Below are 12,836 nucleotides of genomic sequence, written 5' to 3'. Positions count from 1 at the left end.
GCCACCAAAAAAAAAACAAATGAGTGATGATTAACCTGATCCTGATGTGGGTCTCTATTGTGGACTGAGAGTGGGAAGGGGGGCAGGGAGGGGGGAAAAGAGGAGGGGAGAGGGGAGTGAGCAAGAAGCACCCGAGAGACATTCTGTCATGATCAGTAAACCAATTGTTTGGAATCAAATCACCTTGCCTGATATCTCAGGGCTGGATGGTGTCGGCACCTATGCCATCCCACCCCGCCCCGCCCACACTCCTCTGCCACCTGTCCCTCACCCCTCCCGCAGTGCTCCACCCTCGACATTCCCAATACCCCGTGCTGCTGTCAGGGCAATTTATTCCTACTTCTTCTTCTATAGCTCCTCTCCCCTCCTGGAGCACAGGTCAGTGACAGCAACTTGCAAGAATCCTCTGCACGATGGCTTCTGTTGGTGTCCCTGCACCTTTAGATTTTTACCAGAAGGGGCTGCCAGCCTCATGCCCAACTCTTTCACAGCTGGGCTTGGGACCATCCAGGGCACAGTTCAATATCTTCCTCTCTCCAGAAAAAAAACTTCCGTATTTGAAGGTCACTAAGCTCACAGAACTTTAAAAATTGAATAACAAGTCTGGAATTCTTGAATTTTTAGCTTGTCCTGTTATAATTAGCTGCTTGGACCTCCAAGGTGAAACAGGAGAGTATTTTAAACTCAAGAATTATGGCTTGGTGTCAAGTTAGCTATAAACATCACCCGTTATGGGGATATCTCAGAATATTTTAATATTCAACAGAAGTTTTACTAAACTTTAAGATCTACAGCTAATAGAAACAATACTTGCCATCTTATAGGTCATACAGTCATAGGTTTAAGGTCTGAGGGAGCGATCGAAGAGACTGGTTGTATTTTACACAGCGGGTGATTGATATCTGGAATGTCGTGCCAGAGAAAATAGTGTAGTCAGATACCATCACTACGTTTAAGAGACATTTATGCAGGCACGTAAATAGAAAGGTCCTAATACGGTCAGTGAGCAAGTGTAGATGGGGTCAAAGGCCAGCATGGTCATGAAGAGCCAAAAGCCCTTAATTCCATGACCTGTTTCTTATTGTGTCTTTGCCCTATATCTGGTGCACAGCAGAATATCACCTACTTACAATAGGTTTATATTTCCACCAACCTGCCACTTTGATGAACATAAGCATCAGACCTGCTATAAAACACAGTGTCATCACTTTTCAAGTTGATTAGTGCTATATCACACATGGCAACATCACAAAAGTTGGTTTGGTGTCTTGAAGCACAGCAGAGAAAATGGATGCCATTCCCACTACACAAAAGCATTAGGTGCCACTCTCAACTGAAAGCTTGGCATACTCTGGCAAACTCTGCTGCTATTTTAAAAGAGATATTGCTCAGTTACTATAACATATTCATGCAAGAACATTAACACCAGAGCCAAAACAGCAAAAATGAAACAAGAAGCGCATGTATTCAAGAATCACCAACTTAATCCTGGTTTGTGCATTCTATATATGGCACTTGTCATAATCATAACTATATTAAATAGTTATTTTTTCACCTAAATTACAACAGCAGAAATTTATGTTAGAAAGCCTATCTATGAAGAAAAGTTTTGTTGAAATCTTTCCTGAGTTTTATTGTAGTAATCAACAACTAGTTTTTAAATTCCTGCAATTACCTAACAAGACTAGCTTGACTGATACTCTTTGAAGGCAGCCCAGAACTAGACATGGTGAGCATAGGTAAAGGGGAAGGCAATTTGTAAGTGTAAATTACATTGTCCTTGAATCTTGATCATTCAACAGAAAAACACATTTAAAAGCAACAAACTACAATCGACAAACTTGTTCAATCAGGAAGGGTGCTGAATGTTAAACATTAGTCATTACAGTACTTCTGCCATTGATTAACTAATTGTCTGGGTAAAAATTCATAAGCAGGCAAAGTACTTACAGTACAAAAAAAATCAGACAAACAGGTCCTCCCGTTGCTCTTCATCTAATCAGTCCATTAACAACCTTCTATCCCTTTCTTCCTCATGTACTTACTGAGATTCCTATTACTTCTGTACTAATTCCAGTGGTTACCAACCCTGGATAAAAAAGGCTTTTTCATAATTACTTATTAAATGTATGTGACCATCTCCTGCTAAATCTGGACTTTTCCCATTTTCTCCAAAACTACCCAGCAAACACTTTCATCATCCTATAGCCATTATTAGGTCAATGCAATTTTTGGAAATGAAAGAGCTCCACCTTTTCAACCTGAATGATACAACTTCCCAGTTCTGTGTTAACCATAGACCTTCACTGGTTGCTCTCTCATTCCCATAATGCAGAATCCAGAGCTGTTCATATTCTATGTGCAGTCCAAAGAAGTTCCATACACACTCAGGGACAACTTTATTAGGTATATCTGTACACCTGCTCATTAAAGCAAATCTTTAATCAGCCAATCATGTGGCAGCAACTCACTTCGTGAAAGCATGCACACATAGTCAAGCGGTTCAATTGTTGTTCCAACTAAACATCAGAGTTGTGAAGACATGTAATCTAAGTGACTTTGCCTGTTAAATGATTGTTGGTGCCAGAGGGGTTGGTTTGAGTACGTCAGAAACTGTTGATTTCCTCAGATTTGCATGCACAACAGTCTCTGAAGTTTATAGAGAATAGTGCAGCAAAAAAAAATCCAATTTGGAGCAGCAACTTTGTGGGGAAAAAAACATGTCGATGAGGAGAGAAAAGAGTCAGACTGCTTCAAAACGACAAGAAGGTGATAGTAACTCAAATAACTGCACATTACAACAGTGGTGTACAGAAGAGCATCTCAGAATGCACAACACATCGAAACTTGAAGCAGGTCAGCTACAACAGCAGAAGACAACGGGCATACACTCAGTGGCCAATTTATCAGGTACAAGGGCCACTGAGTGCAGGTTTGACAATAGAAATTAATACACTGACTGGTTTGCTTTGGCATTTCTCCTCCTTTCTATGTAATAGGTGGCTGGAAATACTTAATGTCAGTAGAAAATATTATCAGACTCACTGAAGGATTTCTAAAAAGGCATTTGTTATTATTTAGCAGAAAGTGGAGAAAAAAATTAATTCATTTGCTCCTTTAGTTTTTAATTATCTTTATTATGAGGAATTCACCCTGTGCCTAACCAATGTAAATACAAAGGATCTGAAGAATCACAAGGTTCATGGAAGTAGTATTTATTTGTTGTTGTTGTTCCTTTTCATGCCTTGTGGCACATAGGGCAGCATTTTTGCCTTTTCCATGGCGCTTGACTATTTTTTACCGGGCAAAGTTGCTAGCTGGATGCTCAACCCGGCACAGATGGAAAGTGTGCAAGGAGCCGGCCAGATTCAAACTCGGAGCAATTTGCCTCAAAGTCTGGTGCTGATGTCACTATACCACTGGCTGTCTGGTATTTATTTAGCAAATTTTAAAACCGTTGATTGCTTTCTGTGTACCCCAGCCAATTAAAAAAAATAATATGTTAGTGTCATCATTTTAAAAATGCAGTTAATTTGAGCACAGCAGATTCCCCCAAACAGGACTACAATAATGAGCAATCCATTTCAGTCAGTTTGTTGAGGGATCAGAATTTACCCTGAAATTAGAGATTACATATCTCCTCTTATTTGAGAGAGTGGCACAAACTTGTTTTACATCTACTCGGTGAGGCAGGCAAGGCAAGATTAAATCTCACCCGAAGGTCTGCATTCTGGAGTTGTGCTCAAGTGGCAGAAGTGGGATTCAACTCAGAGATGAGAATTCCACCTTCCTAGCCTCAGCAACTGGAACAAATTGCTAAGGAGCAAGAGTATAGGAGAGCCTTGAAGGAATAGGAAGTGAGCAATTTGTCACCCTAATCTAAGTTTATTTGGGCACAGCAATGGAAACAATACAGCCCAGCCACACTGTGGTGGATGACAACAACTTTGCAACAAGCAACCATCCATCATGTACTACCAGGTCATTCTTGTTTTCTTCTTTATTATATAGGTCAACAGAGGAATGCTGTACATAGTTATCCCTAACTAAATGACCCCATGCGTGTCACATTATAGTTACTGCTAACTTGGCCTTTAAATGTGAAACATACAGAATTTCAAGAGTAGATTTCGGTACATGTGATTTTGGGCAACACCCCCTCCACAACAGAAATGAATTGCTATAGAGATACGAATAAACAGTCATAGTGATGGAGTGCATGCATGGTACAGCTGAATTCTGGGTCAAAAATATAACAAGGTTACAAATACTCTGGTTAAAACTTGAGAGCTACAAGAAAGGGAAATAGAACTACCAGCTAGGATAATGTATTTTCAACAGGGATCAAAGCCAACAACTTCGCTCTTTTCTATACTTTGCAGGTTGAAGTTAAGCCCACAAATTAAGCCCACTGACACTTGATGAATCTTATTTAAATTGACTTTCCACTAGACTAGACATTCAGAGTTGTGACAGATTTCTCTTCAAGTAATAGATTGGTGTCAGCTCCATCTCTCAGCAACAATCTGAATAGAGTGCATTATAAATATTACTCATGAACACAATACTCCATCAAATAAAATCCCAGAGCAAAGAAAGGCAAATAGAAGAAAGCATTTCTGTTCACAGAGCCAATGCCTTCCAGAACGGATTACTAATCTAATGAAAGCAGATTCACTCCAGTCTTTCAAAGTTGGGCCAAGAGTCTGAGAGAAAAGACTGATGCATTTATGAAGGACCAGGCAGAGGTTGCTGGGGCTACAGTGATTTTTGTTAATGTGATTTCCTGTTGCATTTATTGATGGACAGAATAAGTTGGAGGGAAATTGCTCGAAGTCCTTTATAATATTGATCTCTGAGTACTTTTGGCCTCTCACAGGAACCAATAAGACTTGTAAAGGTTAGGACTGACTAATTTATGTCTGGATGGAGAAGGTTTGATAGATGTGTTTGCCTTTTTCTCTCATCTTTCTTGTTTTAATAGCATTGTTGTACAATAATCTAATATTGTGCACCCCAGAAGAGTATGAATAATACTGACATGAGTACCTCATTAATTTTTCAGCACAATCATGTGATCCTTTCTGCAAGTACATCACATCTAACTTAGTTTTATTACTTTGAACAAAATTTCAATCTCTAAAACTTACAAATCAATCTACATTCTCTCTCCTATACCATTCCCCACTCTTCTCCTCACCTGTCCATTGACTCCTCTTGGTGACCCTCATCTTTCCCTTTCTTCCATGGTCCACTGTCCTCTCCTATCAGCTTCCCTCTTCTTAAGTCCTTTCCACTTCCACCAGTCACCTTCCAGCTTCTTCATTCCCCACCCCCCAACCCGGCTTCACCTATCATCTGACAGTTTATACACCTTCCCCACCACCCCCTTCTCATTCTGGCTTTTGCTTCCTTCCTTTCTAGTTCAGATGAAAGGACTCAGCTTGAAACATCAATATTTTGTTCCCCTTCATTGATGCTGTCTGAATTGCTGAGTTCCTCTAGAATTTTGTATGTGTCAATCAATATGCATGATGTGACTCTGGTCTAGTCAATACTTATCCCTCAAAAATTATTAAATCAATGCATGGGGAAGGAAAGCCATTGTTATTTATGGAAACTTGCTGTGCATACGCTGGTTCTTGCAATATTACTGCGGTAGCAAAGGCAATGGTTGAAAAGTACTTCATTATTTGAAAAGCAGCTTGGGATGCCCTGAAGGAGATGTGAGAAAGGTACTATAGAATAGTAAAGATCATCTTCAGACTGAAGGTGGATAAATTAGGTCCCTTTCACAACATACAGCAGTGGACAGTGCTGAATACCCAGCATACACCCGTCGAAGTTTGCCCCACACACAACAAGCTTGGCTCAGTTAGCAGCCGTCCCACCAACCAATCAGGCTGCTGCACACACCAGACTTGGCCAGTTGAATATTTCCTGGATCATTTTTGGTGCAGTGCTTTTGCTGTTAAACAATCTACACTTGATGTAAATATCTACGCACACAGTTATATTCCAATAATGCAACATCGTCACCCACTTTTGTTTCACAACAGCCAATAAAACCTGGCGACGTGATTGGTTGCAACTTCGAAACAAATACATCATTGGGCTACAGTAATTTACATGTTGACCGGTGAGCCAGGTAGGGATAGTGGATTATTATCATTCCCCCCCCCCCAAAAAAAAATCGAAATTGAGTGAGCACTCAGGCTGTTAACGGACAGGGTTTATGAGAAGGATAGGGAAGAGATAAACGGGATGCAGAGAATGCCATACAAAGCTACAGAAACATTAACCTTAACAACTAATGTGTGTTACACCGGCTCGTTCTACCCAGCGCGTTCCATCGTGCAACGTTTGACACAAGAACCAGACACCTGCCAAGGTTGGGACCTTTCGCCTGTTCCTTACCCACCCACAGAGAGAGAGGGAGAGAGAGGGAGAGAGAGAGAGTGAGGGAGAACAAAATCCAAAAGCTAAAACCGCGAGTATTGGCAGTGATTTTGCAACACGAGAGGGAGGGAATGACGCGACTGCCCCAGGACTGGCACAGCTGCTCCGAGAAGCGACTGACAGCTGGCCGCAACTCGCTGTCAAAGATTGCCGATTTATATATATATATATATAAAAATTAAAACAAGGCAGTACACAACAAACCCTAACGCCAAGTAGCTGCGTGGCAAATACAGCGGGGCCGAAATTCCCTCGAAATAACAGCGTGGAGTTTCGTCGTCCGGGGGTAAATGTGTTGATTAAATATCGGACACCAGATACCCACACCAGAGGTCATCCGTTTCCAAATATAGGGAAAAAACAATTACTCTAGGGCAGGTCCTGTGATCGAGGGACCCCGGACACCCGTTTGAAACAATAAATCGTTAAATGGATAATAAAGCACTTAAGAACTGTTGTGTTGGGTGTTTGATTCAATGCGGGCTCAATTATATTGATCTGTAATTGCACAAGGTTCAGTACAAGGTGGGACACTGTACATGTGTGCGTCTCGGATAAAAAGGACAGTGAATGGGGGGGAGGGGGTCGAGAGAGTGGGGGCTTTTTAAATAGGGGGGAAAGGAGACAGCGTACTTACCAAAATGTGAAGGGAAAGTAAAGGTCTGCAGAACTGAAGGTTAAGGGTTTGGTCCAGTAGCTGTACCCAGCCGCAGATAGAGTGAACGAGCGGAAAATAACGAGCAGGATCGGCTCAACTGTGTCGGAAAATGAGATATACAGAGGGCGTGAGAGAGCCCGAGCGGGGAGGATGTGTGTCACCGAACCTGGCACAGGAGGAACACAACGACTGATCCGAAGTGGAAACCGCTTCCATTTAAAAAAAATCTCCGCCCAAAATAAGGCAGAAATGTCGGTTTATTGATAAAGCAATACAAAGCAGAAGAGATGAGTCGATGGGGGTGATAAGCCTGAGAAAGGCTGCGCAGGTTGGGATGTTCTGCAACAGTCGCCGAGGACTGGAGGCAAGACACACGCACACACACACACACACACACACACTCACCGTTCAATCAGCCTGGGGCAAATATTCAAATCGGGGGCTACTAACGTGTATCAAGTGTTTCTGGTAGGTCGTTTATAATACTGAAACAGCTTTCAGTTTTTAAACAAAATGTGTAGGGAGTATGGTTAAAGTCTAGATTCTGAAAAGGTCCAACGTGATTGATGGATATCCAGCGAGAAGGACGGTTCTTTGTCCTAAAGCCGGCGACGTCGGAGCTGTGCCTGGGTGAATGGGGAAACAATGCCCACGGCAGATCGGCGCTCACTTGCGCTTTAAAAATCAACGGAGATGCAGCCTGCGGGTTAGACAGGCGAACCACCCCTTCCCTGCTCCCGATTCCTTTCAATGCGACCAGCCCGCGGACTGGCATTTGGTTGCGTTGTGTTTAAACTACGAAGTGAACAATTCACTTCCATAATTCATAAATATTGCATTATTTTAATTCAGTCACACGGCAGAGTGAGCAAAATCTAATGAAATGACACCTCTGCCTTTTGTTCTAGAACTTGCATTTTAGGCCCAAATAAAATTCATAATATTAAATATTGTAAGTCAATTTAGTTATAAAATGACTTTTATGGGTAAAAGTGCTTTTGTTAATATTCTTCCCGCAACGCTCAGCCTCATTCAGTACTTCCGACTGATAATTTACCCATTCATTCCAGCGATTGGCATGAATAGATTGCACCTGTTTCTAAAATTCCCAGAGAGGTGGAAATTTTCCCATCACGCACGGAAACGGAAGCCGCCTTTCGGGGTATGGGCCCCTGGGTTGCTCGCTGAGACTGAATGATTTCAGAGGTCTCTCTGCTCAGGCCAAGTCTCCTCTTCATTCCTCTCCAGAGGTGCTGCTGACCTGATGAGTTCTTTCAGCATCTTGTGTGTGTTGCTCCTACTCTGCAGGTCCAGAGCAAATGGAATGAGCAGATTTGTTGGCTCGTTGCTCTAATATCGATTGTTTGAAAAACTCCATTTTCATAGTTGTAACTAAACACTAGAATGTAAAGAAAAGGTGAAAATTAAATACTGTTGTTTTAATCCACTCACGATTTTTCTTTTGTTTCTATGTTCCCATGTTTCCCAACATCACAGGAGGAATACTAAGTCTGTGTTGCTCACAGATCAATTCCATCCATACTAACTTTGCCTGTAACCCAACACATACCTTTGTCAGTCTCTCCTGAACACCATACCTCCAGGTATAGTTAGTAATCAATGATGCCCATTGTTTTAGCCAGCATCCCAATTCAGATAGGCACCCACAGCTCATCAACTTTGTTATAAATTTCATGCTTTCATCCATTAATGGCTCCAAGGGTAGTCATAGCTGAAGGGTGGTAGTGGGGACGAGCTCCCATCGCTAAACAAAACCTCTTCATGGTGTGCATCTCAAACAGCCTCTGACAACCAAGTCCGACTCCTGGCCTTCAGGTGTGGCACAGTTCTTATGCCCGGCGGAGCTGTTTTCACTGACAGGAGAAGGGGCAAAGGTGGGCCACTGGTGCCTTAAAACCAGTTGCTCCGGGCAGATGGGACTCGTTAACCGCGGACGGTAGCTCATCTGGGAGAGGGACAACTCCGATTTCAAACCTCTGCTGCCTTGCAGCTATACCCGCTCACGGGAAAGGCTTTGGGAGTGAACCCCGAGGAAAAATCTGGAATCGGTGTCCCGAAGGCGGCTGACTGCTGTACCCAGCACCGGCACGGCAACTCCTGCGATGCTGCTGGCGCCGAACTGTATCGGCTTTCGCAGTTCCTTTGGACCCGTCCTCAGCATGGAGAGGGGGATCCCATTGCATGGGCGACAGACGGATCTCCATATCAACTCTGCCCTGGCTTGCGCCCTGGAGAGGCCACTCCCAGTGACTACCAGAGGCACAGTACCCATAGTCGACCACGACCGACGGAGGCCACACACATTCATTAATGCACATTGGGATTGAAGTTGCAAATTTGGAAAATGATATTCAGGATAATCTCAGAGAGGTACATTTTCAAATCATGTGCATTACTGAGGAGGGATTGAACACGTAAGGTGGTGATGGAGAATCCAATTAAAATGTGATTTGATTTAAATAATAGCAAGTACTCAAAGTTCAAAATGTTCAAAGTAAATGTATTTTCAAATACATGTATGTCACCATGTACTACCCTGAGATTCACAGGAGAACAAAGAAATACTACACACAAAGACTGACAAACAACCAATATGCAAAAGAAGAGGAAGTGGGAAAATACAAAAAAATCATAATAAATAATACTGAGAACATGAGTTGTGGAGTCCTTGAAAGTAAGTCCATAGGTTGTGAAATCAGTTCAATGTTGAGGTGAGTGAAATTATCCGTGTTGGTTCACCAGTTCAATGTTGAGGTGAGTGAAGTAATCCATATTGGTTCAGGAGCCTGATGTTTGAAGGGTAATAACTGTTCCTGAACCTGGTGATGTAGGACATAAGGCTCCTGTACCTTGTTTCCAACAGCAGTGAGAAGAGAGCTGAGCCTGGATGGTGGGGATCCTTGATGACAGATGCTGTTTTCCTGTGCGGTGCTCCTTGTCGATGTCCTTAATGGTGGGGAGAGCATTTCTTGTGATGGACTGAGCTGTATCCATTACTTTTTATTAGGGAATTTTAAGTATTGTTGGAGCTGCAATCATCCAGCTAACTGAAGAGTATTCCATTAAAATCTTGACTTGAGCCGTGTTTAAAGTAGAAGGGCTTTAGTGGGCTATTTGCTGCAGGTTACCATTCTCTGATATGTTCTTGTAGCCAAAGAATTCATGTGATTGGTTCAATAAAGCTTCTCATCAATGCCACCTCCCAGGGTATTGATAGGAGAAGACCTGGTGATACTAAAGCAATTATATTTTAAGAGTAGGAAGTGAAACTATCTTATTTATTAATGGTAAGGCTTTAGAACACATCTGTCAAACTACACTTGAAGTATAATGAGCAGTTTTTATCTGTTATCTAAGAAGGTATGTACTGGTTGGCATTGGAGAAGGTCAAGAGGAGGCTCTTGAGAACAATCTTTGGAATGAAAGGGTTAACATATGCAGTTCTGGCCTGTACTTGCTGGAGTTTAGAAGAATGTGGGGGAGGGGAGAGATATCTCACTGAAACCTGTTGAATATTGAAATGCCTAGATAGAGTGAACATGGAGAGGATGTTTCCAATAGTGGGGAATTCTAGTTCCAGAGGGCACAGCCTCACAACACGAGGATGTTGCTTTAGAACAGAATTGAGGAATTTCTTTAGCCAGAATGTGGTGTATCTGTGGAATTCATTGGCACAGACAGCTGTTAAAGCAAAGTTATTGGATACGTTTAAAGCAGAGGTTAATTAACACTTGATTAGTAATGGTGTCAAAGGTTACAGGAAGAAGGCAAGAGAAAGTGGTTGAGAGGGATAATAAATCAGCTATGATGGAATGGTGTGCAGACATAAACGGTTATATAGCCTAACTCTTCTCCATCTCTTATGGTTATGTTATACTAAGATAAGGAATGCCTACCATTTCAAGTCCAGAACGCATCTTGGTAAACCTAATCACCTGCTGTATTTCTTCAACCTGCATACAGGCAGAGGATAAAGAGCACATTTCCAGAGATTAGGACAACAAGGAGGTGGCCGCAGGATGCAGAGGAGCTGCTATGGGATTACTTGGAGTTGGTGGACTGGGCCACGTTCAAGGACTGATGTGCGGATCAGAATGAATACACCCTGGTTGTCGTAGACTTTATTAAAATTGTTGTAGATGAGTGTTGTCCCCCACAAATTCATTCGGAGTCTTCCCCAACCAGGAGCCCTGAATCAACAATCTGCTGGCGGCCATGTCAAAGACATTCAAGTCCACGGACCAAATTTAAAACAGGTCCAGGTATGATCTTCGCAAAGCCAGCTCACGGGTGAAGTGGGAATTCCGGGCTAAACAGAGGATTCTCAACAGTTGTGGCAGGACTTGAACGCTCGCGCCCCTTATAAAGTTAAAACAAGCAACATAGGCAACAAGACAGTTTTACTTCCAGATGAGCTCAATGCCTTATATGCTCACTTTGACGATCAAAACATGGAAGGACCATCACAAACTCCAGCAGCCCCAAAACGATTCCTGTGATTTCAGAATCGGAGACCGACTTGCCTTCTGGAAGGTGAACCTCTGAAAAGAAACCGGTCCAGACGAGGTACCTGGACAAGTGCTAAAGACCTGTGCTGATCAACTGGACAGAGAATTCACTAAGCTCTTTAACCTTTTGCTTCACCAGTCTGAGGTACCACCTGCTTCAAGCAGACTTCACTTACATCAGTTGCTTGATTTAACTTTATAAGAGGTGCTAGCATTCAAGTCCTGACACAACTGTTAAGCATCTTCTATTTAACCTGGAATTCCCACTTCACCCATGAGTTGGCTTTGTGAAGATCATACCTGGACCTGTTCTAACCATGGTAATCAGGCAGACAATGATCACTGTCCAGTAGCATAGTGATGAAGTTTTAAAAGGTTGGCGTTGAAGTTTATCAACTCCTGCTTGAGAAGCAACTTGAATTTGCCTACTGACACGACAGGTCCAAAGTAGATGCCACTTCATTTCCTCTTCACTCAACCCTGGGACATCTGTACAGCAAAGATGCACACACTAGGATTTCTTTATTGACCATCTGCTCGGCATTGACCCCTCAGAGCTAATCAATAAATCTCAAAACCTTAGCCTCAATACCTTCTTGTGCGATCGGATCCTCGATCTTCTCACTTGTAGACCCTAGTCAGTTCGGATTGACAACAACATCTCCTTCATTAACTCCATCTGCACAAGTCACCTCAAACCTGTGCTCTAAGACTCACGTTACACGTATGACTGAGTGGCTAAGCACAGCTTCAAAGCCATATTCAAGTTTGGTGGTGACACCACAGTCATAGGCCGAATCAAATGTGATGATTAATCAGCAAATACTAGGGAAATTGGAAATCTGGCTGCATGGTGTCATAACAACATCTTATTCAATGTCAGCAAGACCAAGGAGATAATTATTGACTTCAGGAGGAGGAAATCAGAGGTCCATGAGCCAGTCCTCATCTGAGGATCAGAGGTGAAGAAGGTCAGCAACTTTAAGTTCTTCAATGTTGTCATTTCAGAGGACCTGTCATGCCTCAGCATGTAAGCACAATTATGAGAAAAGCACAGCAGCCTCTTTCTTCAGAGTTTGTGAAGTTTTGGCATGACAGCTCAAACTTTGACAAATTTCTATAGATGCGTGGTGGAGAGTATGTGGTGTGGCAGCATCACAGCCTGGTATGGAAATGGCGTGTCTTTGAGC

General features: G+C 42.6%; 1 protein-coding gene across 2 annotated transcripts in view; it reads right to left on the bottom strand.

Moving 5' to 3' along the window:
• Positions 1 to 7,307, bottom strand: part of LOC132396024 (coronin-6-like) — a 266,758-nt gene extending 259,451 nt beyond the window's left edge. Inside the window, exon 1 of one of the 2 annotated variants that reach the window (XM_059973324.1) lies at positions 7,097 to 7,307. The gene's annotated coding sequence lies outside the window, so the exon portion shown is untranslated. The remainder of the gene's footprint in view (positions 1 to 7,096) is intronic. The other variant, XM_059973325.1, reaches the window with a different exon arrangement.
• Between the last annotated feature and the right edge of the window lie 5,529 nt (positions 7,308 to 12,836).

The sequence above is a fragment of the Hypanus sabinus genome, chromosome 6 (assembly GCF_030144855.1).
Source record: "Hypanus sabinus isolate sHypSab1 chromosome 6, sHypSab1.hap1, whole genome shotgun sequence".
In the NCBI taxonomy this organism is placed as follows: domain Eukaryota; kingdom Metazoa; phylum Chordata; class Chondrichthyes; order Myliobatiformes; family Dasyatidae; genus Hypanus; species Hypanus sabinus.
Note: the sequence above shows the minus strand (reverse complement) of the source record. Positions and strands in the feature narration are given on the sequence as shown.